The 14,104-nt window shown below is 38.5% G+C and overlaps 1 protein-coding gene across 4 annotated transcripts in view; it reads right to left on the bottom strand.

Moving 5' to 3' along the window:
• LOC115224222 (coronin-1C-A) overlaps positions 1–10,108 on the bottom strand; it is a 98,830-nt gene extending 88,722 nt beyond the window's left edge. The window contains exons 1-2 of one of the 4 annotated variants that reach the window (XM_036513248.1): positions 8,290–8,409; positions 290–294 (exon numbers count right to left, since the gene is read on the bottom strand). The gene's annotated coding sequence lies outside the window, so the exon portion shown is untranslated. Of the gene's footprint in view, positions 1–289; positions 295–8,289; positions 8,436–9,968 lie in introns of those variants that run through there. The other 3 variants (XM_029795002.2, XM_036513249.1, XM_029795001.2) reach the window with 3 other exon arrangements.
• Positions 10,109–14,104: the final 3,996 nt, after the last annotated feature.

Below are 14,104 nucleotides of genomic sequence, written 5' to 3'. Positions count from 1 at the left end.
ATACTGGTCCCCAGGTCAATTTGAAACCCTGGGTGCTGTCACCAGTCTTTGCCATTTTTCAGTGTACTGTTTTGACGTTTTTTTAATCACATTGCTTCAACGTTACTCAAACTGAGCACATCACACTTACCAACTCCAATGCAAAAATATAATTGTGATGAAATCAGCTGATAAAGGTGGTGAAGTAGATGTATGGTAAACAGGCCTCTACAGGGAGGAAGTATTAAGCCAATAGAACACACCCCTCTTCTATTAGCCCCTTCTATCAGACCCCCACCTCCTACTCAACTTCTTCTGTCCACCACTATAAAAAAATCTCATCACTTTGTCCTTTCCCCCACTGACACCAACCATATTGTTCTCACCCCTCACATCCCACCACCTATTTCCTTTGCCAAATTCGCAATTATGCCACCACCTTGAGAAGGTTCCCCAGCCCTTAATCACTACTCTTCCGTCTCATATTCAAGAAAATCCCATTCTTCACCTTTCCAAATCCTTCTTCTCCTTCCCACCAAGCTCCTTCATTCTCCTCTTCACTTGAGATATTAAATCCCTAACACACCATCATCCCACATTATGTAGGGAGCCCTTAAGCTCTTCTAATCTCCCTTACCTTGCTGAGCTTGTCCTTATTTTGAATTGCCACTTTCGACAGTAAATTTTACCAATAGATCAATGGGGCGGCCATGGGAACCAGGAAGAGCCCAAGCTATGCTAACCTATTTGTTGATTACATTGAGGTTTCATATTCCTGTCCAGTTTATAGGTCCCACTCCTGAAGTAGAAAGTAAGTATGGCAATGATTGTATTAGGGTCACCTCTCTTACCATTACTCAATTCGCCTTCAGCAATTCTATCCTTTTGACCCTCACCTTCAATTTCACCATCTCTCCCCTCCTCCTCCTTCGATCTTCTTGCCACCGCTACTTATTCAAACCTCTCCTTCTCTATGCCCACCCCAACCACTCCATATCTTCAATTCCTTACTTACAATTCCCATGCCTTCTCTACCTCATAGTTTTGATGAACCTACCCCAATTCATGCATTAGGATACACCTGGACGAATGTCAATCATGTTCGTGCCTCTGATCTCATAACATGGATCGTATCTCTGCTTAAATTACACCATGCTATCGTACACCACATAAACACACCCATTTCATACACTATCCTCCTACACATCTGCACTGCTTGAATATACCACACACACACACAAGCACATGGGCATAATTACTCACCTTACTCACACACATGAAGACAGGCTCAAGCACAAACATATACACTCCGCATTTCATCAGAAATCCACAACCTCACACATATCACCACATCATAATATGTCACACATATACATTGTACATAGACACCCCTCTTTTACCACACACACACATACATCCACATTCATAACACCATTAATGATGCTACAGAAGAAGACCTTTTCTCAAGGTGCTGTGGAGAGAGATTGAACTTTCAACTCTACTCTATTGTAGTCACAAGACCATTTATTTCTCCATGGTTACATTGATAAAATGGAATTTGTTGAAGCAGATATCTTACAGCTGGATGCCCTTCCTGTGACCAACCTTCACTAGTTTCCAAGTATTTCCCTAAGGCTAGAAAAACCCTCACATGATATCAAGGCAAAAGGACATAAACACAAATTTATACACTTTATACATACACACAACACAATGGGCTTCTTTCAGTTTCTGTTAGCCAAATTTATTCACAAAGCTTTGATTGACCCAGGGCTATAGTAGAAGACATCTGCACAGTGGAACTGAACCCAAAATCACATGGTTAGGAAACAAACTTCTTAGCCATGCTTGTGCCTTTTAAAAATGTTGGAGCGATTTGGCTGCTATTTCTCAAAGGTCAGACCACAGTGCAGTTGCTTCTTCGTTGGCCTAGAGAAAATACAAGATGGTCAGCCTCCAACACTAGATGCCTTCCACTCAATGCATCCACATATCTCACTGTTCAACTGACCACCAATCAGGGAGCCTTTATATCACAACACAACCTGTCAGAAATTGCAGCAAAATTTCCTACAATTCACACAATTTAATTTAATTTTTATTGGCTCAAAAAGCAAAAGCAAGGCCATGTAGGGGGACAGGGAGTTATGTACAGAGAGGATGGTCATACAAAGAGTTCAGGCCATTTCCAGTCAAGAGAGACTTTGAACCGAGCGGTCGTTGGCATCTTCATTATCTCGTCTGGCAGCTTATTCTACGGATCCACAACCAGGATGGAGAAAGCCCCTCTCCTTCGACTGAGATGAAATCGTCGTAGATAGAGCTTTTCAGAGTGACCCCGCAGTCGACGCTCTGGAGCAGGAGTGAAGAACAGCTCTTTCGAGAGGTTACACTTTCCGCTTATGATGTTGTGAGCGAGAATGAGATTCCCACAGCGGCGGCGTTTTTCGAGAGAATAAAGGTCAAGCGTCTTCAGCCTTTCTTCATAAGACAAATGCTTGAGACCAAGAACCATGCGGGTAGCCAGCTTCTGGACTCTTTCGAGATGAATTGTAAGGGAAGCGTACATTAGTCTGACCCCAAATGCCTTATAGGCCCACAGGCTTAACCAAGAAGTTTGCTTCACTATCTTGGAGTCCCAGGTTCAACCATAATTGCTGGGCATTTGGGGAAAATTGTTTTTTACCCAAACCCTGGGTCAACCCAAGCCTTGTGACTGAAAGTTGGGTAGATGGAGACTGTGTGGAAGCCTGTCACATGGATTGTGCTTGTGATTTAAACAACCAGACATCAGCATCATTATTTAATGTCCATATTCCATGCTGGCATAGGTTGGATGGTTTGACATAATAGCCATACAATCCTGAAACTACCTAAGGATGGTGTTGTTCAGACCCAAATCCAGTCCGAATCAAGCAGGTCCCTGATCAAAAACATTTAAGCTATGACTAATCCATTTTTTTTCAGTAATTGTGTACCTTGGGTTACGTTACCCAAGGTATCCCTTTTCGAAGACTGTAAGAATATGTGGTCTGAGAGACCTGGCAGCTATTTCTAGCAGGTCGAGCGTGCATGTAGAGACTTCCTCAGTTACTCATGTATATGTGTGTGTGTGTGTACTCATTAAAGACCTGTGAATATTAAAAAAATCCTTAACCTGAAAAACGTAGGGTTTGGCGAGAGGAAGAGTATTCGGCCGTAAAATCCTGTTTTAAAATCAGTTCCCGCCCAAAACATAACATCATAGAAAAAAGAGAAAACGAACGAATGTATGACTTGTACACATGCACATGTGTGTGAATGTAGTAAAAGATAAAGGGTCAAAGGATATTTTAGCTCCCACCCACTCGCCACCGCCATGCACACAGCTGCTATTCAATATCGATGGGAAAAAACCCCAGAAAAACGACCAAAGTTCGCAGCTTGATTGAAACCTACTTTAACAGATGATAACCACGAAAGATTGGTGAAAAATGGTAACGTCAAGGTTAAAATAAAATTATGTTGGAGGTGGCGACTGTGTATGTACGTGAGAGAGGTACTGTGTGTCTGAACCCGGGCCCCAAACTCGACCGGAGCGATGTTACAAATAACTCGAAAGTTAAGGACTCAAGACACACGCAAAAATTAAGTCAACACCGACTACGAAGAAGATTTGGGGTGATAAATTCAAGTTTTTTGGTTTGTTTTTGCTTCGGAATTTAAAAGGTTATACTTAAAATACAAGTTACTAAATGGAAATGTAGATATTTCTTTTAAAATATTATTTCTCATCATACGTTTTGTTGACAGAGTCAGAAAAGGCATTATTAATTACAATAGATATTATTAATTATTATAGATATAATTAATGATTGTAGCAAAATGTCTAAGTACCTTTTCAATTTTTTTAAAATTTGAATTGCCCAGCCAGTGTCAAAACTAGTTATGCAAGTCAATTTCTTAAAAATATATTTTTGTAGAATATTTTGTAATTATTCAGGAATATAGAAATTGCCTTTTTGTTAGTTTTTGAAAAAGTGTAAGCTTATACACACACACACATTATATATATATATATATATATATATATATATATGCACATTCACAAATTAGTATATATGTATACATATATATGTGCATGCATATATAATGTAGGTGTGTATGGGAGAGAAGGGGTAAGAATTAATGAAATATATTCAGACAAGCAAACCAAATTGTCTTTCATTAACAAATTTAATTACGGGTCTGTACACACTGCAAACAGGATCACGTAGACGGGTATCAATAAGCAACATTTCAAATATACCCGAGTCGGCAAACACAGAACAACAACAACAAAAGTGGGTGGGTGACTTATGTTTTTTTTTTTTTTGTTATTGTTGTGTTGATGGCGGCGGCGGCGATGGTCGTGGCGGTGGTGGAGGAGGTGGTGACATTTGAAGTGGAGCAGCAACTACAGAGTCGGACCAGCCGGAATCGAGAAAAATTACTAAATAAGGCGAGATTCGTATATTTTGGAAGAAAAAAAGTAAATAAATAAAATGGCAATCAGAAATAAATAGATAAAAGCGGTTCTCTCATGGAATCTGTAAAGCAAAAGATTGTCAGAGCTGAGGTTTGGGTTTGAAATCAGGTGAAAAAGGCTAAAGTCACATGTAATGAGGGTAGACATTCCAGCCGTGACCGTCCAATTTTCATTTATTTTTTATTGTTTTATGCATTTTTGTTTTTTTCTTTTTGTATGGCAGAGGTTTTGGATCAGCTGTCACTCTACCTAGGACTCCCATACCATTGTTGGAAGGAAAAGGGTAAAAATTTTAAAAAAAAACATAGAAGCGACGATGGAGATGTGGTGACGGTGGTGGTGAACGGATGGTTGGCTTGGTGGGTAATGACTGGTTCGATGGTGGTGGTGGTGGTAAGTGTGGGACAAGTGGAGTGTTTGTATGAGAGAAGAAGATGGTGGTTATGGCCTCGTATAGAGTGGAGGTGCAGAATGAAAAGGCGGGGAGGGAAAGAAAGGATAAATGATGGAGCGGTTGAAGAACGGAAATTGGGTAAAAATCGACAGCTGACCAAACAGCAATTAATCCCTTTGCGATATCAAAAAAATGTGTGTGTGTGTGTGTGTGTGTGAGCGTGCGTTTATGTATATATTTGTGTGCGGGTGTATGTTTGTACACACACACATAGCATAGATGTTGGGAAAGTATACCATAGTTGAAATAAGTAGTGTAAATATTACGGGATTCTGCAGATTGTATGAGTGTGGTAGTGGAAGACCCTACCGAGACCCGCTCCGTCTGCCCGGATCTACTTGGCTACATTAAACCAGATGATATCCAAGACAAGCAGTCCTCCCTCGGTGCACACAAACTCGAAACAGGAAGCTATTTAACCATCATTCTTTCTGACAGTCTCCAGAATTCTTACCAAACATTCTCTACCTCCTCACGTTCGTCTTTTCTTTTACCAACTGCTTTCCTCTCTTCGTTCAAACTGAATAACTTTCTTCACACAATGAAAGGCATAACCGTCACAAAAGCTCAGTTTTTCTCGAAATTCGAACTAACACGGTCTTAGCAAGAAATCATTTATGTAAATTTCACATTGCATTTAACACCTCAATAAGAAAATAAAGAAAAAGATTCTAATAAAACATTGTCTTTAAGAGAAGGGCGGGTTAAAGTAAAACAAGAAACTGTGAGGATCGAACCCAAGACCGCTGGAAGTAATCATAATATATAAAAATAAAAAACTGACAACATTATTTATAGAAGAGACAAAGTATAAAGTTGTGGTGTTCATACTTTTTTCTCATTATTTGAGCGACTCAAGGTTGTTCTGAAACAGCCGAGGAAACCGAGTCGAAGTCAAATGTGGGTTTCTTTTTTTTTTTAAATAAAAAAAAGAAAAGTTTTTACAAATGGCAAAGTCAGACATTTTAGGGCGGAATGAAAGAGGTTTAAAATATCAATTATTGATCAAAGTTATTGTAGTTGTTCAGCTTGAAATCGGCCTTGATCGAGCTGACCTATGACTAAACATTTTCAAACAATGACAATCCTGTTTAATTTTTGAATAATGTTTGGAGGACTGCATTAACCGACGTGTCCATCCTTTATCATAAGTTAGCAGAGTGTGTCTGATATAATTGCGATTTGGCTGCTATTTTTCTAGCAAGAAGACTCGAGACAGGAAACACTAGAAGCTCGCACGTTGGCTCCTATAATCGATAAATGTGAAGTGAAATGGTTTACAAGTAATGTAGATAGATTTTTAACCAGAACGTGGAGGAAAGAAATAATAATTCTGTGTAGTATCATGAATGCCTTTCTTAGGGGAGGTTGTCGACGACGATGAGTGAAAGGGTTTGGGGTTTCGAACCTACAATGCCGACTGTCAGATTAACTTTCATAATGACAACTTGAAAAATAAATAAATTCAACATTCAGATCACAATTAGTATAATTAAAATGGCTGAGTGAATGCGGAAATCTCGCTGACCAGATCGTTACTCACCAGAATTTCAGATTCAACTGAGAGGGTCGAAATTCATACAACCACCATCTACACTAACACATCAACATACACACCGCACCACACATACCACAAACACACACGTTCACATACACGCACTCTCTCTCTCACATACACGCACACATAATTCTTTTCAGTTATAATTATAAATAATACAATAATAATAAATAATACAAAATCTACGATAAATCTTTAATTTTCTTGGCTGGAGAAAAGTACAATTCTTGGTAGACGAGTTTATAAATTAATTATTATTATTAATAAGCACATTGCCTCTTCAATGACAATCGAGATATGGCACGATTCGCTTCTAAATCCATTCTTTTCCGCTAAAGTCAGCACATAATGTTATTTCTAATTTAAAGACAAGGCCAGGCATTTTTGAAGGGAAGGAGTCGGCAGATTACATCGACACCAGGACTTTGGTTCGTATTTTGACTCCGGAACGATGAAAGGCGAGGTCGACCCCGGCAGGTTTTGAACTCTGAACGTAAAGAACGGCTACGAAACGAAAACACCACAAGGCATTTTGTCCGACGCACCAAATCTACCGCCTTAGCAATAATAACAACCATCACCACCACCACCACCACCTTACCAAACTATAATAAAACTTCAAATATGACTGATGACAAAAAGCAACTTCTAATGGCGAGTAGTGAACGAACACCTTAACAAAATATGTCAATCTTGGGTTTTAATAGCGCATACATACAGAAATATATAGACTGTCTAGTCAATGCACACGCAAACGTATATATATATATATATATATATATATATATATATATACACACCCACATGCACGTGCATGTGGGTGTACGTATATTTATATATAATGAGATACACACTCATATATACACATGCATGTGTATATATATATTTGTTTGTGTGACTAATTATATAAATACTGAGTGTATATATATATATATATATATATATATATATATAATATATATATATATATATATATATATATATATATATATGTATGTGTGTGTGTGTGTGTGTGTATATATTACTGCATTGAAGCTCTCGAAATGCTCCAACGAGCCATTTCATAACATTTCTTGGTTTAATCTTGCAATTGGCATCCGTCATGAGATAGAATGGATTTACAACCAAACATTCAACTTTGTCGAGAAAAGACGAAAATGCCGGCTTTCTGTTTGTTCCCAGCAGAACAACAGCTGCAGATTGGGAACAGATTTGGTAAAAGGATGGAAAAGGCATCGACATAGAATGCTAAAAAGCATAGCAATTGCAGAGAAAATCAGAATATTTAAGGACAATACAAGTTATGTCACAGTCAGAATGCTTCGATTAAATTTATTATATAGCATTCTGTACAGCTTAATTAATGTGAATATACCATAGTATTATATATACACACACACATACATACATGCATGCATGCATGTATGCGTGTATATGATAGATGTTAGATTGTTGTTTAGCCCCAGGTCAGCTCTACCGAGGCAGGTTATAATCAGAGACATTCCATCGGCAACCATTTAGTATTTTTCCTCTTTTGTAGATGGACAGCCAAAGACGATATTATCCAACGTATCCTCTTTGTTTTAGGCTGAGATTTTAAGGGAGGTTTGTCTAGTCGACTGTTATTTTTACCAGGTCGAACGATTACAAAGTGGAGGTGGCTCCCGACTGCCTCCTTGTTGGCTCCAGCGTGGGAGAGGAGAACGAGTGCGTGAAATAGTAAATATTTAGGACATGGAGACAATAAAACGATATGAATTTGATAAAATAATTGAAATAACAATAACTCACCAGTCTTTGGCAAAGCGATTCAAATATTAAAAAGATAATAAGCGTTAACGATAGATATAAAAATAAAGATAGACTGACACCCACTTATTCAAGTGTGTTGATATGAGTGTGACTGGATGTGGCGTGTGTTCATTTGTGGCTTTAATTGATATAAATATTAATAAAAAAAAAGAAACAACAAAGGATGGGCCTTTTACTTTACATTTATGTGAATATATATGTGTGTTTATGTGTATGTATGTATGTGAGTGTGTGTAGATAGATATTAGAAGGAGAAACCACGCTAAGGAAAAAAGAAAAAACCTTAAAGCAATGATTATGGAGTAAAGATAATTGGGGAGGTGACCTGACCGCTTTCGATTTTATTGATGTTTTGGGATGATTTTGGTGGGTGTTATTGTTCCCACGGTATCGATTGGTATCGATGATAGTAGTGGTACTGATTGGTATTGACGATAGCGATGATAGTGTTTATTGATTGTAGTTATCGATGACGGCAGTGGTGGAGATATCGATTATGGGTTTGGTGGAGATGATAGAGGTCCTCTGAATGTTTATGAGTAAAATATATTTAATAAAAAGGCCATTACATCTTATCAAAACAGCGAGACAGTGTGACTTGATCTTCTTCCCGCTGTTATTTCCCTCCGAACACATGTTCGCCTTTCATTTCCTAGTTTTCTGTCTTCACTAGTTTTTAGTCAGGAAAGGAACACCACGTTATGGATTAATATTGAGCACATTATAAATATACAGAAATACTACATCTATATAGATTAGACAGATAGACATATGCAAGTGTGCATGCATAGGTAAACAGCTGTATAGACAGATAGGGACCTCTACATAGACATACACACCACAACCGTTCTATTTGGATAGATACAAACTTCTATAGAGATACACACATATATACATCCACCACACAGACATTCTATTTGGATAGATAGCTAATTTTAAAACCCCTTTGTTTAGGAAAGGAAAGCAAACGTTGGCGAAAATCTTTAACCGAAACTCGAGATGTTTCCAATATTCACGACAATTCAATGAACTTCACGTTCGGTGTTTTATAACTGGATTCTCTCCAGACTGAGACCAGATTCTTTAAAACTCTAGGGATAGTTTTAGAAAGGATAAGACAGGCAAACGTGACATAAATGGAAACTTGCCGCACTTGGCTGTTACCACCGCCTTAGTCTCGCCATCGCCCGCGCTAATTGCTTCAATAAGTTCTGTTCACCCCTTTTGGTGCGCCACCGATTCATGCAATTACTTTTGAATTGAGGTTTATTTGTCTTTTTTTTTCTTCTTTCTTCGCTCATGATTATATTTTCTTCTGTTTTGGATTTATATTTTAATGTAAAATATTTATAATTAATTATTGCTGTAACAATAACGTGTACAAGATTACCAAGTACACACAACCACTTAGCCTATAGCATTGTATGTATGTATATATATATATATATATATATATATATATATATATATATATATATATATATATATAATATGTGTGTGTATATATATATAATATGTGTGTATATATATATATAATATGTGTATATATATATATATATCAAGCTGTAGGTATACAGATACATGTATATATACTTATAATTATGTGTAATATTACTACATATGTAATATGGCATAGACACACACACTCTCTAATATACTTACATTAAATGTTATTCCTTCAACGAGGTTTGGCAGATGTTTTATTAAATAAGATGATAGGTCAGTGGTTAGCGGGCAATAGGGTGGTGGTGGTGGTGGCAGTGATAGCTGTAATAGTAGTAGCGGTGGTGGCTGTCATTGTAGTAGTAGCAGCAGCTACAGTGGAGGCGCAATGGCCCAGTGGTCGGAGGATCGCGGTTTCGATTCCCAGACCGGGCGTTGTGTGTGTTTATTGAGTGAAAACACTTAAAGCTCCACGAGGCTCCGGCAGGGGGTGGTGGCGACCCCTGTTGTACTCTTTCACTCCGACTTTCTCTCACTCTTTCTTCCTGTTTCTTGTCCCCGACTTCCTACGCAACCGCTGAGCCTGGATGCGCATTCATCCATTCGTCGATGCTCTCGGTGTCGAGGGTTGACCTGCTTTCTCTTCTGCGGGTCTTAGGAATAGCAAAGGACCACGTTTCGGACTTCTCCCACTAAGGACGAAGACCGCTTCGCTCAACAAACAAACAAACAAACAAGCAGCAGCTACAGTAGTAATAGTAGTTGTGGTGGCTGTAGCTGTACTAATAGTAGTAATAGTAGTAATAGTGGTGGTGGTGTCGTTGTTGTAGTAGCAGCAGTAGTAATAGTAGTTGTATGATTGATTTTTGTTGGAGTCAGAAATTTTTTTCTTTTTTGTTGGATCGATTAAATGAATGGATTTGAGGAATAATTATGATGAAGCCAACGGCGTGAAGATTGTTGTGGAGCCAGGGTGGCGGGGATTTCGAGCTCAATACCCAGTGAGAGCCAAATTAAAATTACTACCAATAATACTAATAAATACATCCTAGTCCTCTTCCACTTTTACAATAGTCTTTTTTTTTTTTTTTTGTTTCTCCCCTGTCCCATGAAGCTGCTAATTTTCCTAGTGTCAAGCAAACTCTAAGCAGACCTATGATCAAAGACATTCCGACGTGACCAACCGGTCTTTATTAATTTTTTCCAGCTTTTCAGACAATCTCTTTAGGACTACATATGCAAATGTGCCTTCATTTTTCTTTAAGCAGAATGCATTTTAACCTGAGTTTCGACTGCTGTGTCTTGTCAATCGATCGACTATATGGAAGATCCCTTGTTGGCAAGTCCGGATTTTTCTTGTGGATTTGCTCAATGTGATTCCTAATCTGCAGGCCTTTAATCCAATTCGTCCCAGCCTTGTTCTTTCACCACCAACAAATATCCAGAGTGTTAAACTGTAGGGTGTAATTTGAGGTCGATTTGACTACTATTTCTAGCAGGTCAGATAATTACGTAAAGCACCCACAGACACACACATTATTGACTGGTCCTTTCCCTTGGCTGCAGTTAAGTTGGAGGAAACGAGCTGGCTATTACAATTTTCCAGTGATATCATTTGCCCTGCTGAGCCTTATAACATCTCACCCCAGCAACACAACCTACACTCCTCATAGCTGACCAATTATGTTTTAATTCTCAATGACAAGAAATGTGAAGTGGTGATACTCATACCTTTCCTAAAGGTGTTAGCAGCAGAGTTAATAATAACCTAGCAGAAAAGGAAATTAAGACTTTATTCAGGATTTATACATCATAAAAACATACATACATATATATGTGTGTGTGCGGTGCATACATACATGTATATGTATGTATATATATATATGTATATATATATATATATATATTATTATATATATATTATATATATATTATATATATTATATATATACACACACACACACACACATATATATATATACACACACACACACCACACACACACATATATATATATATATTATATATATATATATATGTTGTGTGAGCATGCATACATACATACATACATGTTGTTTACACACCTGTCTTCATCTTTCGTTTTTTTATAAATTCCAACTATATATACATATGCATATATATATATATATATATCATCATCATCATCATCATCATCGTTTAACGTCCATTCTCCATGCTAGCATGGGTTGGACGGTTCGACCGAGGATCTGGGAAGCCAGAAGGCTGCACCAGGCTCCAGTCTTATCTGGCAGTGTTTCTACAGCTGGATGCCCTTCCTAACGCCAACCACTCCGTGAGATATATATATATATATATATACATAGTATGTATGTGTGCATGTATGTATAGTCATTTAAGGATCCATTAGTCTGTAAAAAAAAAGGCATTGATGTATTGGTCAGCAGAGTGGGTCTATAACTATCTGGTGTCATGTAAATAGAATAGGGGCTGATGTCACATAAAAAGCACCAAATACACAGTAGGCTACATCAGTTCCTGGCTGTTACGCCTAGAGTACAGACATGTAGTCTGCATCCTCACTGGACTTTCCTTTTCACCAAACGCATTGAGCAGAGATATTGCATCAGTTTTGCCAAAAGTTTCGTGATACTCAAGCTGAAACTATCCAGAAAATTCAGCAGGCCTTGGGTGATGACACCATGGGCAAAACTCTGATCAAGGAGTGGTACAACCACTTCAAACTTGGCTGCTTCTCAATGGAGAGTGAGGCATGCTTAGGAAAGCCATCGACAAGCTGAAATGAGGAGGCAATTGAGAAGATTTGATGAACAGTCATGGAAGACTGTCGTGTAACAATCCAGGAAATTGCTTACAAAGTGGGAATATGTACAGGAACAGTGCTTTCCATTTGAAGGGAGGATTTGTGCATGCGGAGAGTGTCAGTAAAATTCATCTCCAAGGTGCTGGCAGAGCAGCAGAAGCAACTCTGCATGGAAATCATTCAGGACATGCTGGATTGTGCAAACCATAACCCATACTTCATGAAGACCATCATCACTAGTGATCATATATGGGTTTATGGTCTCTGCTCAATGCATTTGCTTGTCTTGCATGAAAACGAAAATCTAACAAGTGTGCACTACATGTCTGTAGTCTAGGCGTAAGGGCCAGGACCTGGGTCAAATGAGTGTCTCCTCTGTAGTATGACATCTATCCTTGACTTTCTGTCATACTCCTACTTCTTGCCTAGCACTTGGCCACTTTTTTGGTTTCTTTCCCTCTCTCAGCTGAGATGTCTTTGTCCTGCTAGCCACTTGGTAACCACACTAACTCATGTCACAAAAAAAGTACCTGTACCAGAGTCATGTAGAAAGTGCCAATGCCACGTAAAAGCACCCAGCAGACACTCTGTAAAGTGGTTGGTGTTATGAAAGGCATTCAGCTGCAGAAGCCATGCCAAAGCAGACAACTGGTGCCTGGTGTAGCAGCTCTCCAGCTGACCACCTCTCGTCAAACCATCTAACCCATGCAAGCATGGAAAATGGATGTTAAATGATGAGGAAAAGTCGTCTCTGGTATTTCATGTAAAGAGTACAAATTAGTATAAAACATATCATAGATATATTTCTTCTTCCCAAATAAGGATTACCATTGTTAGAAAAACCCATTTTCCCATCTCAAAACCAGTTTTCTGATTCCTTAGGAAAAGGAAAATTATGCTCTTTTGAAGAGGAAAATGTTTGGAGTACCCTTTTGACATCTCTGATTCTAAATATTTATCCATTGATAAAGTGTTGAAGGAACCTGAATAGAGGAAAATCTGATGGTGCTAGGTCTGGTGAGTAAGAAGGATGAGGCAGGGCTTCCCTCCCAAATGAATTTATCTTTTTGAGCGGTCATCTTGTAGAACATACCACTTTATTTTCAGAGTAGAGTTCATGAGGTACCCAATTCCCTTCTCTATACACTTTCTCAATCGGCTGAGTGAACCAAAGCACAGTGAACCAAAGCTTATAAAGCGTTTGGGATAAGACCCCCAATACTTTGCTGTGAATCCCCTTCAGTTGCTCTTTTTATTTTATATTGTTATTGGGAACAGTTTTCCTGATCAGTTCCCATCCAAAAGATCGAAATCCCTACTTTTGAACTTGCTAAACCACCTCTGGCATTTCCAAACACTCAACATCAGAATATACCACACATAGGCCTTTCCTTACAAAATTCCTAAAGCATGCAATGCCAAATATGCAGTTCACTAAAGTTATAGTCTTCCAAGGGTCATCAGATACAGCACACACACACACACACACACACACACACACACACACACACACACACAGCACATGCATGCACACACACATGTATTGAG

Source organism: Octopus sinensis, linkage group LG25 (assembly GCF_006345805.1).
Source record: "Octopus sinensis linkage group LG25, ASM634580v1, whole genome shotgun sequence".
NCBI classification, from domain to species: domain Eukaryota; kingdom Metazoa; phylum Mollusca; class Cephalopoda; order Octopoda; family Octopodidae; genus Octopus; species Octopus sinensis.
This window is presented reverse-complemented; position numbering and strand designations above follow the sequence as displayed.